Below are 13314 nucleotides of genomic sequence, written 5' to 3'. Positions count from 1 at the left end.
TAAATAAAATATTTTTTAAAAGTTGTATATAAAATAATGCCAATGAAAATTAAAACATGTAGGTAAAATCTTTTCAATTACATTAATGCCTTTATTTTTTTGGAAAGGGAGTGGAATTTATACCTATATATAAGTATGTCACAGTAATACATAATATTACAATTTCTGTTTGTGTCCCTTACCTTCTCCAAATTTATCAATGATATTGTCAGAATTAATCTTTTTTACATGTTCGTGGTAAGTAGACTGTGTTTCCAGACACAGCAATTCATCTTTGCTCAAAATTGATTTAAGACCATTTTTTTGTTCATTTTGTTGAGGGAAGAGAAGGCAAGCTGAGGACAAAGCAGAAGCTGACACCCTACATCCCTCCACCCCCATGGGATATATCTGACATTCCTCAGGCACTCCTGGCTGCCCTAAAGGAAAAACAAATCGTTAACTTGTAGAGATCACAATCCTGCAAGACCGGAGTCTTCCTCAGTTTACTTACAAAAGCCTTAGCAATAGCTTCCAGAAGGGAATGTAAATACAATTAAATGTCTTTATGACCTGCCGCCCATCGACATAATTGAAGTGGGCAAAGTGTAATGTTCCTCCCAGAAGTTCCCAACTATCTTAACGTTAATGCCTTACTAGAGGGGTAAACAACATTAACTTGACAAAGGCAAGGCCTCCAGTCTCCTGTGAGTCTTCTTTAGCGTATGAAAGTTCTTTCAGAAACCTCCCTTTTTCCTCACCTCCCCCAAGCCCATAGCATATAATCCGCCACCCCTCACAACCCCAGTGCAGCAGCTCTTTCTGCCCACGGCTCCTGTCCCGGTGCTTTAATAAAACCACCATTTTGCACCAAAGACGACTCAAGAATTCTTTCTTAGTCATTGGCTCTGGACTCCACCCCATTGAACCTCATCTATATCCCCAAACCCCATCAATTTTAATTCTGAAAAAATTTCTTTCACTGAAGCAACAGATACATAAATACGAAAAAGACTTATACATAGAATATGTGTGGCAAAGATTTATAAAAATTCTATTTCACAGTGATTCCAGAAATTACAATATTGTCCATGTCTTTGTTTTCTCAGGATAAATTTTAGAAACTTCAAATTTCTCTGTAGGCTGAAAAATTGTGTAAGGACATATGATAATTGAAAATTGTCACATAGAGGGGCGCCTGGGTGGCTCAGTCGTTAGGCGTCTGCCTTCAGCTCAGGCCATGATCCCAGGGTCCTAGGATCGAGCCCCGCATCAGGCTCCCTGCGCGGCAGGAAGCCTGCCTCTCCCTCGTCCCCTCCCCCTGCTTGCTTTCCCTCTCTTGCTGTCTCTGTCAAATGAATAAATAAAATCTTAAAAAAAAAAGAAAAAAAATTGTCACATAGAACGAACAGAAGCTCAAAATCTTTTTCACTTTATAATCACTGCGCAAAGCTATCGATGTTGATTTCAAATCTACATTTTAAACAGAAATATTCCACATTGAGTAATTGCAAACAATGCAAACCAAGCGGTACTCTGAGTGAACTTCAGCAATTCCAAACCATTCCAAATTGTTCCACAATCACAACTAGTTCTGTGAATTAACTTCCATGTAGAATACAATATTTACTAAAGGAAAAGGGACATAAACCTGCTAATTTGAAGCATATATAGATAGACATATAGATCTATATACACAGATAAGTTGATCCTCATTGTTCATGGATTCTAAAATTACAAATTTGCCTACTTGCTAAAATTTAATTGTAATCCCAAATCAATAATCACGGCTCTTTCACGATCATTCACAGGCATGCGCAGAACAGTGAAAAGTTTGATCCTCGCTGTCCGGGAAAAAGACCCTCCTTTGCCCTATGGTCCTTCTAGCTGGACTTAGAATCAAACTACACGAGACAAAGTAACAGGAGAAAATCAAAAGTAATAGGCATAGGTAAGGGGCAGAGATTCTGAGGGCAAGGAGACAACAGGAAGCTTATATGAGCTAAGGAGAGGGGGAGGGTCTGGGGACACAAAGGGGAGGAAGGCTTTTAGCAGGAAGGTGAAAGGAGATGTTTGGAAGAGCAAGGTTGTCCTATTATGCAAATGAGTTCCTTCAGTAAAAGAGAGTCTCGGGGCGCTTGGGTGGCTCAGTGGTTGAGCGTCCGCCTTCCGCTCGGGCCATGGTCTCAGGGTCCTGAGATCGAGCCCCGCATCGGGCTCCCTGCTCCGCGGGAGGCCTGCTTCTCCCTCTCCCGCTCCCCCCGCTTGTGTTCCCTCTCTCGCTGTGTCTCTCTCTATCAAATAAATAAATAAAATCTTAAAAAAATAAAAATAAAAAAAGTATTTAAAAAAAAAAAGAGTCTCAGTTAATACTCCTGTACCTGTCGCAGGCTCTCCTTTCCAATGTAAATTTAGGCAGTTGTGGGGGAGGCAGAGAGTTTTTCTTTCATCTGCTGGGCTTTGATTACTTTTAACTGAAAAAAAGCGCTATGCCAAAGTGGCCCATCTTGGGGCAGCCTGCAACGCAACATGCCTGATTCCAGATGAGTTTGAACAAAGCAACACTGCTTTCTAGTTCCAACTGTCATACCGTAAGAGTGTCCTTTTCACGGTCTATTTAGTGCCTTTTTTTTTTTTTTTTGCATTCTTTGTTGATGACTTCACTGCTTAAAATGCCCTCAAACATCGTGCTGAAGTGCAGTCTGGTGTTCCTAAGCTCAAGAAGGCTGTGATGTGCCTTACAGAGGAAATATGTGTATTAGATAAGCTTTATGCAGGCATGAGTTACATAGTGCTGTTGGCTATGAGTTCAATGTTAATGAAACAACATTATATATTTGCTAGGGTGTCTTTAAACAGAAACATATATAAAACAAGTTTATGTATTAATCTGTTGACAGAAAATGTTGGGATCAGATGTTAAAGAAATGTAACCCTGCATTTCCCACAGAAGCGATAGTTATTCAGTGTTCTCTGTCACATCATAGATCATAACTACCATAAATAACGAGGATGGACTGTGTAGATAAATAGATAAACAGAGTTTTAAGACTAAACAATAATCACAAAAATTGTTCAAAACTTTGGGCAGCAAAAGATATTTTCAGGGAATTTTTATCATTGACATTGTTAACTATTGCTGGTGATAAAAAGCAGACTGACTTTTAATAAATTTTGTTATTTTTTAAATTCTTTGCAGATAGTTCACTACCCCCATATCGCTGCCTGGCTCTATCTCTCAGCTCTCTTGGCCTTCTTTTTTATCACACAAACACACTGATTTGCTTCTGTCTGAGAGACTTTGCTCTTATACTTTGGCCACATGCTTTGCCTTCAGAACTTTGCATGCGGGATTCTTCTGCATAATCAGTTCTCCGTTCAAACATCATTCTCCCTGGGCAGTCTTCCCTGATATTTCAGTCTGAAGCAGAATACAAGCAGGGTGCTTTCCCCATCATTCTGAATCACATCGTTATTTACTTTTTTTCTTCAAAGCACTTCATGCTATTCAAAAATCACTCCTCTGTTTATAATTAGACTCCCCCTGTTCACAAGTTTGTAAGGTCCATGAGTTAAGAATTTTGTTTGTCTTGTTCACTGAAATATCCCAAGAACCTACACTAGCTTCTGATTCATGGCACATTAGCAATAAATACACGTTGGGTTAATGTATAAATTAATTAAAAACCTTTAAAAGTAATAATATATGTGCACCATATATACATTTACCTTCATATATTATAGTCTAAAATTATCCAATTCTATTGTCTGATCCAGTTTATAAGCTCCAAAAAGACAAGAATTCTGTCTCTATGTCCTCTATGGACAGGGTATTCTCTGTCCAATGTCTAGTACAGTGTCTCCAGAGTTGTGTCTATCTGGGGGGGTAGACAAGCAACTATACACCTTATGAAAAAACCAAACTATTGGCAATTCTAATTTCTAGTCCCAAATCACAACCAAGTTGTCTTTAAATTTCCTTTGGAGAGCAGAGGAAAACAATGGGCATTGGGTGTCATTTTCAAGCGGGAAGTATTTTTTGTGTGTTTGTGTGAGGTTACCTGTGGCATTGTCCCTTTCTCTTCCACCCATCATGGCTCTTCTTTCTCCATTGTGTTTACTTTTATTGCTACATTGGACATTCACATTTTAGTGGAACATGACTGCATTAACTGTATTTTTATTTTCTCCTGTACCCTTGAACTCAGCCTCATCTTTAATAGGAAGAAAGATACAGCAAAATGTGATACAGGACAGAACAAACAGGGAAATCTCTAGACTGCCCCAGCATTGATACAACCAGAGCATCTCTGATTTTGCTTGTGGTTTTGTTTGTTGTTGCTGTTGTTTAACTAGGCTCCGTGCCCAACATGGGGCTTGAACTCAGGACCCTAAGATCAAGAGTCACATGTTCTACTGCCTGAGGCAGCCAGGCACCCCTGATTTTGCTTGTTTTGTATGTAGGAATTTCATAATTTCACTTAGAAGAAAAGCAATTGAACCCACAAAATAGAAGCTATTCACCTGGTATATTCCATTCTTCTTTTTTTTTTTTTTTTTTGAGAGAGAGAGAGGAAGCAACCCAAGATAGGGGATTTGAATTGCATAGGGGGAAAAATATCCCTAAGAACTTCTTGTTGGCAGAACTTCTGTATTCGAAGTCCAAGTTCTAAAAAATGCATCATGTTGCCTGGCCTCTCCTGATTCTGTCGCTGATTGACTTTAGATATGTTGTTTAATTTTTTTTTTTTTTTAATCTGCTTGTTTCTTCACCAGTAAAATGGGTATGATGGGTCTTAAATCTATACTGGGAACATTGGATAGTGAGTAAGAGAGGTACAGGATAACTAAAAAAAAAATGAAAACAGATTCCATGGGGTGTGTGATCTGAGTGAAGTCAGGACAAAGTAATCAAAAAGATTTAGCAAAATTTGGCAGGCGTGAATGAGGTGATGGGGCCATCTGCTGCTTTGTGGTGGGAATTTCAGGACAAGTTAGAGGAAGTGACTATTTTATTCACTTGTGAGTAAAACTGAAGAATTTCTGCAGGTTGGCCCCAATTCATAATAAAAATGTGACTTTCACTCTGCTTAAAGGCATCTATATTATTGCCATGTATGTTTATTTAATTTTTAATTTCTTAAAGATTTATTTATTTTAGAGAGAGAGAGAGAGTGAGAGAGCGCATGCACCTGAGAGCATGGTGGAGTGGGGCAGAGAATCTTCAAGCAGACGACCCATGAGTTCATGACCTGAGCTGAAACCAAGAGTGGGATGCTTAACCGACTGAGCTACCCAGGCGCTCGTAATTTTTAATTTTTAATTTCTGCCACCATATCATAAGTTCCCAGAGGGCAGGAACCTTGTCTTGTTCACTGTTAATTCCCAACATCCAGAATAGTACTTGTACGTGTTAAATAAATGAATAAAATTGTATACATGAAACTATTTTTAATTTAACTGTTATCTTTCTTCATCCACGCTAGATTGTAAGCAGCATGAGAATAGGCTCTATGTATATTCATTACTGTTTACACTGTGACTATTAAAGAAAGAAGGCACTCAAGAGAGCTGTTAATGAATGAATAACCAAAAAAAAAAAGTAAATGAGAAAAATATTTAATCCACATCTCTCTGTGAAAGTAAATTAGAATAACTTGGAGAAAAACAAAATATCCTGACACTATTATTTGGATATTTAAGATAATCAGCTATTTTAAAATTAAATATTATGTATCCTACATTATTTTCAAAATGTAACACATATGCTTAATATGATGGTCATAATGTTTGGAAAAATTGCTCATTCAAATGTTTTTGTTAATATTTGAGATTTGTTGCAAACAAATAAAAGACTTGATCCTATATAAGCATGTCTCAGAAAAAAGCTTAGCGAAGGCAGATCATTTGACATTTATGAATATATTGAGGTAGATTTCTGCTGTCAGTCTTATAGGCTGCTTTACGGAACTTAAATAATTTATACTACCACTGGATTGTCTATTCTCTAATGGTAGAATTATAAATGATCTGTCAGCTGTGCTCTTAATGGAGTAAAAGAGCCAGGGAAGAGCTGAGGCATGTAACTGTTCACTGACTAATAATAGGGACCATTACGTTTAAATGTGTCCTAAGGGCCAACTCAATAATGTTCAAAGCCACTTAGATTTTCTTATGGTCCAGGTACAAGCCAAATGGCTAGTATTCTTACTTAGAATTCTGAGTTTCCCAACTGTGCAAATGCTCAGAACCACTTACTTCTCTCTCATTTTTAAAATTTGCTCCCAGGAAACATGGTCCATCAATTCTCTGGTCCATGGAATCCTTGACAGGTTCATACCGTGCACACTGTGTAGATTAGGATAAATGATCATGGAGAGGCAGAAGTTGGAGGTAAATGTAGGTGCAAAGAAGGCACGTTTGGAGATATTAAGGTATGAAGATTGGATATTTAAAATTTGCTCATTTTACTTGCTAAGATGTAAAACTTGAATGATAGGTTCAGGAAAGCATACATATTCTGCTCATGTCTCCAAACCAGCATAGCCTAACTCTGTGAAATGTTCTAAGGTAACCCAATATTTGAAAAATAATATTCACTTATATGCCATCTATTCTCATTCTGACCCAAATGTCTTGCAGAGCCCTGATTAACTCAGAAAATCTCTATAAAGTAGAAAGGAAGAAACGTTGAACTGTAATTTTTTCTTTTTTCTTTTTTTTTTTTTATGGTTAAGAAAACAAGTGCCAAGTCAGGGTACATTCCACAGCACACTATTTCAACAACAACGACAATGAAATTCTAAGCAATGTTTACAAACACAATTATTTTTTTTTAAATGTTTTATTTATTTATTCGACGGAGAGATAGCGAGAGAGCAGGAACACAAGCAGGGGGAGCGGGAGGAGAGAGAAGCAGGCTTCCCGCGGGTCGGGGAGCCCGATGCGGGACTTGATTCCCGCACCCTGGGATCGTGACCTGAGCCGAAGGCAGGCGCTTAACGACTGAGCCACCCAGGCGCCCTACAAACACAATTAAACCTAGGTTAAGAAAGTCTTTGTTATTTGGCCAAAATTTGTTGTAAGAGGTTGAGAACCTACTATTAAAAACGGAAACACTTGTAGAACTTTATAAAGCCAGGAAGAAAATGAACTAATAATATAAATAGCTAACATTTCTTGAATGCTTGACAAATCTTAGGCACTACGTGAGGTATTACATAAACATTATCCCACTAAATTCTCTATGAGCTACTAGATGTGATAGGAAGATCTATGAGTTACTAGCATGATTTGTGTCTTTCAATTAAGGAAATCAAGGTACTAAGATATCAAGTAACTCGCCTTAGACAACAGAGATAGTAATAGACTAGAATTTGAACTCAGGTAGTCCAAATTCAGGGTCCTTATGCATGTCTTTAATGCATTAAGTTATTTATATCAGGAGTCAGCAAATGTTTTTGTGCAAAGAATGAGAGTAAATATTTTAGACTTTGTGGATCACTTATGGTCTCTGCTGCATATTTTTTTTAAATAACCACTTTAAAAATGTAAAAACCAGTCTTTGCTGTCAGGGTATATGTAAATAGGCTACAGATCAAAAGCTATAGTGGTTTAACAATAACTTTATTGTTTAAAATGATTTAAACCAATCAAGAAACAGTCACCTAAAATAAGAAAGAGAGAGATCCCCAAAATTGATCGGATTAGGTCAATTGCCTGTGAATCTAAGGTTTAGGAAGACAAGCCACCAATGTCTGTAAGAACTGGAGATAGAAATAGGAAGTGTGACTGGACAGTGACTCATAGGCACTGTCAGCCTGGCTTACAAAGACAGCTCTGTCATCAACTTTGAAATAGAAACTATGCTAGACACAGAGGCAAGAAAGTCATGTTCTAGAATTTTTTCCCCAGGGATTCTTTCATATATTTAAAAAGCTGCATAAAGACATGGAAGATATTCTTTAAAAAAGTAGGTGCACTGGGCTGGCTCAGTAGGTACAGCATGTGACTCTTGATCTCTGAGTTGTGAGCTTGAGCCCCTCATTGGGTGTAGAGATTACTTAAAAATAAAATCTTTAAAAACAACAACAACAACAACAACAACAACAAAGCACACTTTGAGAAACGAAAACTATGAAGCGTAAGATGAAAACCCCACTGAAGGATATTAATGACAGATACTCAGCAGAAGAGATTAATGGACTTGAAGATTTAACAATAGAAACTATCAAACATGAAACATGAGAGAAATAACTTTAAAAGGGAAGGAAGGAGGGAGAGAAGGAAGGGAGAGGGGGAGGGAGGGGAGGGAAAAGGAAAGAAAGAAGCATTAGGGTACTGTGGGATAACTTCTGGCTACCTAATATACATGTGATTGGAGTCCCTGAATAGTGTGTGTGGCAGGGAAGAGGGGTTCAGGGTGAAGCAGAATACATATTTGAATAGATAATAGCTTAGTAGCTTAAATTTTGCCAAACGTGGTCAAAAGGCAGAAAGAATTCCTCACAAGCAGACCATCCCAACAGGAAATGATAAGGGAAGTCCTTCAAGACAAATGAAAATATCACATGATAATAATGTAGATTTAGGGGGAAAAAATGAAGAGCATCAGAAATAGTAATTACATGGGTAAATATGTAGTTTTTTTATTATTATTTAAACATCTTTAAAAGATGACTTACATTGGGGTGCTTGGGTGGTTCAGTCAGTTGAGCAGCCAACTCTTGGTTTTGGCTCAGGTCATGATCTCAGAGTTGTGGGATCGAGCCCTGCCTCTGCTGGGGATTCTCTCTCCTTCTCCCCTCCCTTCCCCAGAGCATGTGCTTTCTCTGCCCCCCAAATACATAAATCTTTTTTTAAAAAAAGATAACTTACTCTTTAAGCAAAAATAATAACTATGTATTTTGATGTTCATAATATATATAAAAATGAAATGTATGGTACCATTAGCAGGACAACTGGGAGAAGAGAAATGGAAGTATCCTGCTGTAAGGTTCTGTTCCTATACATGAGGTTGCATATCACTTCAATAAGTTATGATGTGTATTATAAATCCTGAAACAAATACAAAAATAACATAATGAAGAGAAATAGCTAATAAGCCAACAGGAAGATAAAATGGGATAGTTAATTAATACAAAAGTGGGCAGGAAGGGCGGCTGGGTGGCTCAGTCTTTAAGCGTCCGCCTTCAGCTCATGTCATGATCCCAGGGTCCTGGGATCAAGCCCCGCATCCGGCTCCCTGCTCAGCGGGAATCCTGCTTTTCCCTCTCCCACTCCTCCTGCTTGTGTTCTCTCTCTCGCTGTGTCTCTCTCTGTCAAATAAATAAATAAAATCTTTAAAAAAAAAAAGTGGGCAGGAAGGTGGCTCATCAATTAAGCATTTGACTTCAACTCAAGTCATGATCTCAGGATCCTGGGATCAAGCCCCACATTGTGTTCCTCACTCTGAGTTCAGCAGGAAGTCTGCTTCTTGCCTTCTCCCTCTCCTTCTACCCCTTCCCCTGCTCATGTGCACACACTCTCTCTCAAATAAATGAATAAAATCTTTTTTAAAAAAAGGAGGCAGGAAAAGGAAAAGGGAACAAAGGTAAGTTGAGACAAATGGAAAACAAATATCAAAAAGATTTAAATCTAATTATATTAAAATCACATTAAATGTAAATGGTTTAAACACCTAAAGGACAGAAATTGTCAAATTATATAAAATAGCAGGACTCAACTATATGTCACCTAAAAGAACCACATTCTAAGTATAAAGAGAAAAAAATATGTTAAAAGTAAAAGGACTGGGGTACCTGAGTTGCTCAGTCGGTTAAGCATCTGGCTCCGGCTCAGGTCATGATCTCAGGGTCCTGGTATCAAGCCCTGCATCAGGTTCTCTGCTTAGCGGAGAGTCTGCTTCTCACTCTCCCTCTGTGCTCTCTCTCTCTCACTCTTGCTCTCTTTCAAGTAAATAAATAAAATGTTTAAAAAAAAGGTAAAAGGACTGAAAAGGTATGCCATGTTAACATTACTCAGAGAAAACCAGGAATGGCTATATGGCAACATTAATTTCAGACAAATAGATACATAGCAAACATTATTAATAGAGATAAAGAAGTTCATTTCATAATGATATAGGGGTTAATTCATCAAGAGGGAATAACAATCCACAATATTTATGCCTCTATTATCTTTAAAACGTACAAAGCAAAAACTGATAGAACTACAAGACAAACATAAAATTACAATTATAGTCAGAGGCTTAGATATTTCTTTTTCAATAATTGATAGGATAATAGACCCCCAGAAATCATCAAGGATATAGTAGACTTGAACTAAGTCATCAACCACTTTCATCTGATGTACATTTTTAGATCATTCCACTTAACAACAGCAGAATACACATTCTCCTCAAGTATACATGAAAAATTTAACAACAGGTCTCAATAAATTTAAAAGATCAAGTCATAGAAAGTTTGTTTTCTTCCTAGAATAGAATTAAATTGAAAACCTATAGCACAATGATCTCTGGAAAATCCCCAAATATTTGGAAACTGAATAACACATTTCTAAACAACCAACTGAGCAAAGAAGAAGTTTTTGGGGAAGGTAATTGAAAAAAAAAAAAAAAGGAACTGCTAACTGACCTGTGAGCTAACCCCAGGGAGGCTCCTCACCTTCTCCTCTGTTTTTGGATATGATTCCTCTTGCTTTTCCCACTCCCAGGGGCTGCTCCAAGGACATAAGCTTGAGATAGTGATGTGGTGTTGAGAACACCTGCATAGTGTAGGTAATTGAACCTAATTAAGGTCTCTACATAAACTTTTTTAAATTGGTGGGCGTGAGGATTCACTTTCTTATGACTGCCCATGACAAGCTTTGTACGTAAGTTTCCTTTGCTTATTAAACCTGCCGCCTACCAATCTTGAAAGGCTTGCCTCTTTCCTTCATTTCTCTCTGCCCTTGATGAATATGGGGCTGGTTTCAGACTACATGGAGGAAACTCCCAAGAGGGTTGCGAACCAACAACTGGTGAGCCAGCCAGGAGACTGAAGAAACAAGCCATGGGAAAGAGGGATCTTCCGGGGGAATCCATTGACTTTTATGTGGGGAGGGGTGGTCCATATGTTAGATGCTTGTGGACCACTGCATGACTCCAGGACACCCCGAAAACGCTGGCTGTGGTAATGTGTTTATTGGGGAAACTGAGGACAGCTCACTGTGGCAGAGAAGGGAAGCATTTGGGTGCTGCATCGGGCTGGCTTCTACTGTGGGCAGCTCGGCTGGCCACCGATGCCCAACTAGAGGCTGACACTCGGGTTAGAAAGTTAGAAGAGCTGACGGTAGAGAAGGATGTGTGGGTGTCCACTAGTCCGCCAGCTTCCGGCTGGCTGCCAAGGTAGGAGAGCAGGATAATCAGTTGGAGAGATTAGCATGCTGTTTTGCAAAGCTAGGAGGGTGCAAACTGCCACTGATTAAGATCCAGGCATTGGTGACAAAACCTGATTAAGAGGTGGAATTTCTGGGAAAGATGAAAATGAAGAGGAGGCTATTAATGGTGATTGATGAGGGACTCCCATGACTTGGGATCCTTTATACAAAGAAAATTTTAAATAGGAATTACCCCAAAACTCCCAAGAGAAAACTTACATTCTTTCTGTGTCCTTTTGAGTTGTAAATCTTACATGTCTTTGAAATGTAAACACCCAGTAGATAACCTTTGCCCACAGAGACTGAAGGGAAAAAAAAAACGAGGAGAAAGGCTTTTTAAAACACACAGTGCTTTAGAAGTTCCCTTTCCCCAAAACTAGTCTAGAGCCTCCAAAAGATCACAAATATCAGTGAAAAGCTTAAGCCATGGGAGTGGGTACCTAATTCCCAGCTGGAATTTTGGAATGACAACTGTATGGGTTTAGAAAGTTGCAGAAGGTTTATGGAAAAGGCATATTGAGAAAAGAATTTTACCCGTTGTCAAGCTAAGATTAGAATTGATTTATGTAAGTTTTTTGTTTGTTTGTTTGCTTGCTTTAGAGGAGAGTTTTGATTTCAAAAGTACACCATAGGAAAATGAAAATTTGGTTTTCTCTCTGTTAGGAGGACAAAGTTCTTGTAGATTATTGGTCTGCTCTTAATAAGAAATTATAAACAAAGGTTTTCCTTTACTCTTAATGTAATCTGCCTAGAAAATAAAGATTCCATGTTTTGTCTTTACCAGGTTCTTATTACTTAAGAAACTGAGTCTTGTCTATTAAAAAAAATAAGGTTTTTGGGTTTTTTTTTTACAACTATGTAATTTTTTGTCTATGTTAAATTTCGTGAGAAGCATCGTCAAATCAGAAGTGGTGCTAAACTTGCTTTACGGTATATTTGTATAAAATTCTTAATATCTGATATGTCCTGGTATAATGCTACCAATCACAATTTTTTCTAAGATTTTATTTATTTATCTGAGAGAGAGAGAAAGAGAGGGAGAGCACTGAGGGAGAGTGAGATGGAGAAGCAGGCTCCACGCTGAGCAGAGAGCTCAATGTGGGACTGGATCCCAAGATCCTGAGATCATGACCTGAGCCAAAGGCAGACACAACCAACTGAGCCACCCGGGCGCCCACAAATCACAATTTTAAAAATGTATGTCATAGAAATAACCAAATTCCCTTGTCAATTTCATCATGATGAACTCTCAAGTCTTTAAGCATGGCCATTTTAAGTTTTTTTGTCATTTGCAATTATTGTTTTACTCTGATGCTTTGGTCAAAAAAAAAAAAGTCTTTTATAAGTGCTTCATCTTCAAGGAGATTTCATGGAAAAGACTTGGACAAGCACAGGTTTCTGATAACTAAGATCAATTTGCCTTCATGTGTGAAGGACAAAGATGAACCTTTCAGTGCTCCTGCAAGGCTACCTACATAAGACCCACCATGTGCGGGATGGTAGCTGGGACTTGTCCCTGTTGTCCTTCCCCACATCAGTAAAATGGGCCCCTTACACTGATGATACAGCATTAACATGGGAAGACTGGCCTCTGCTGCAGAACACTCTGCAGACTTTGCTAGAGCATCTCTAAGGGAGAAGATGGCTAATGGACCAACGGAAAATCCAAAGCCCAGGCACTGCTATAATGTTTTAGATGTTGTCTGGTTGGGTAAAACCCATGTCGCCCCAAAAGCTATAATTAATGATGTACAAGCCTTTGTAAGGATTATGGGGTTCTGGAAGACTTTTATTCTTCTCCTGGCCCAGTGCCTCCATTCCTTATACTGCCTGCTAAAGAAAGGGTGCATATGGGACTGGGGATCAGAGCAGCAATGAAAAAGCAAAAATTCGAGTTAAGTAAATTAAAGCTCTGGG

Source organism: Zalophus californianus, chromosome 9 (assembly GCF_009762305.2).
Source record: "Zalophus californianus isolate mZalCal1 chromosome 9, mZalCal1.pri.v2, whole genome shotgun sequence".
NCBI classification, from domain to species: domain Eukaryota; kingdom Metazoa; phylum Chordata; class Mammalia; order Carnivora; family Otariidae; genus Zalophus; species Zalophus californianus.
The sequence above is the reverse complement of the archived record's forward strand: the minus strand, read 5'-3'. Positions refer to the sequence as shown.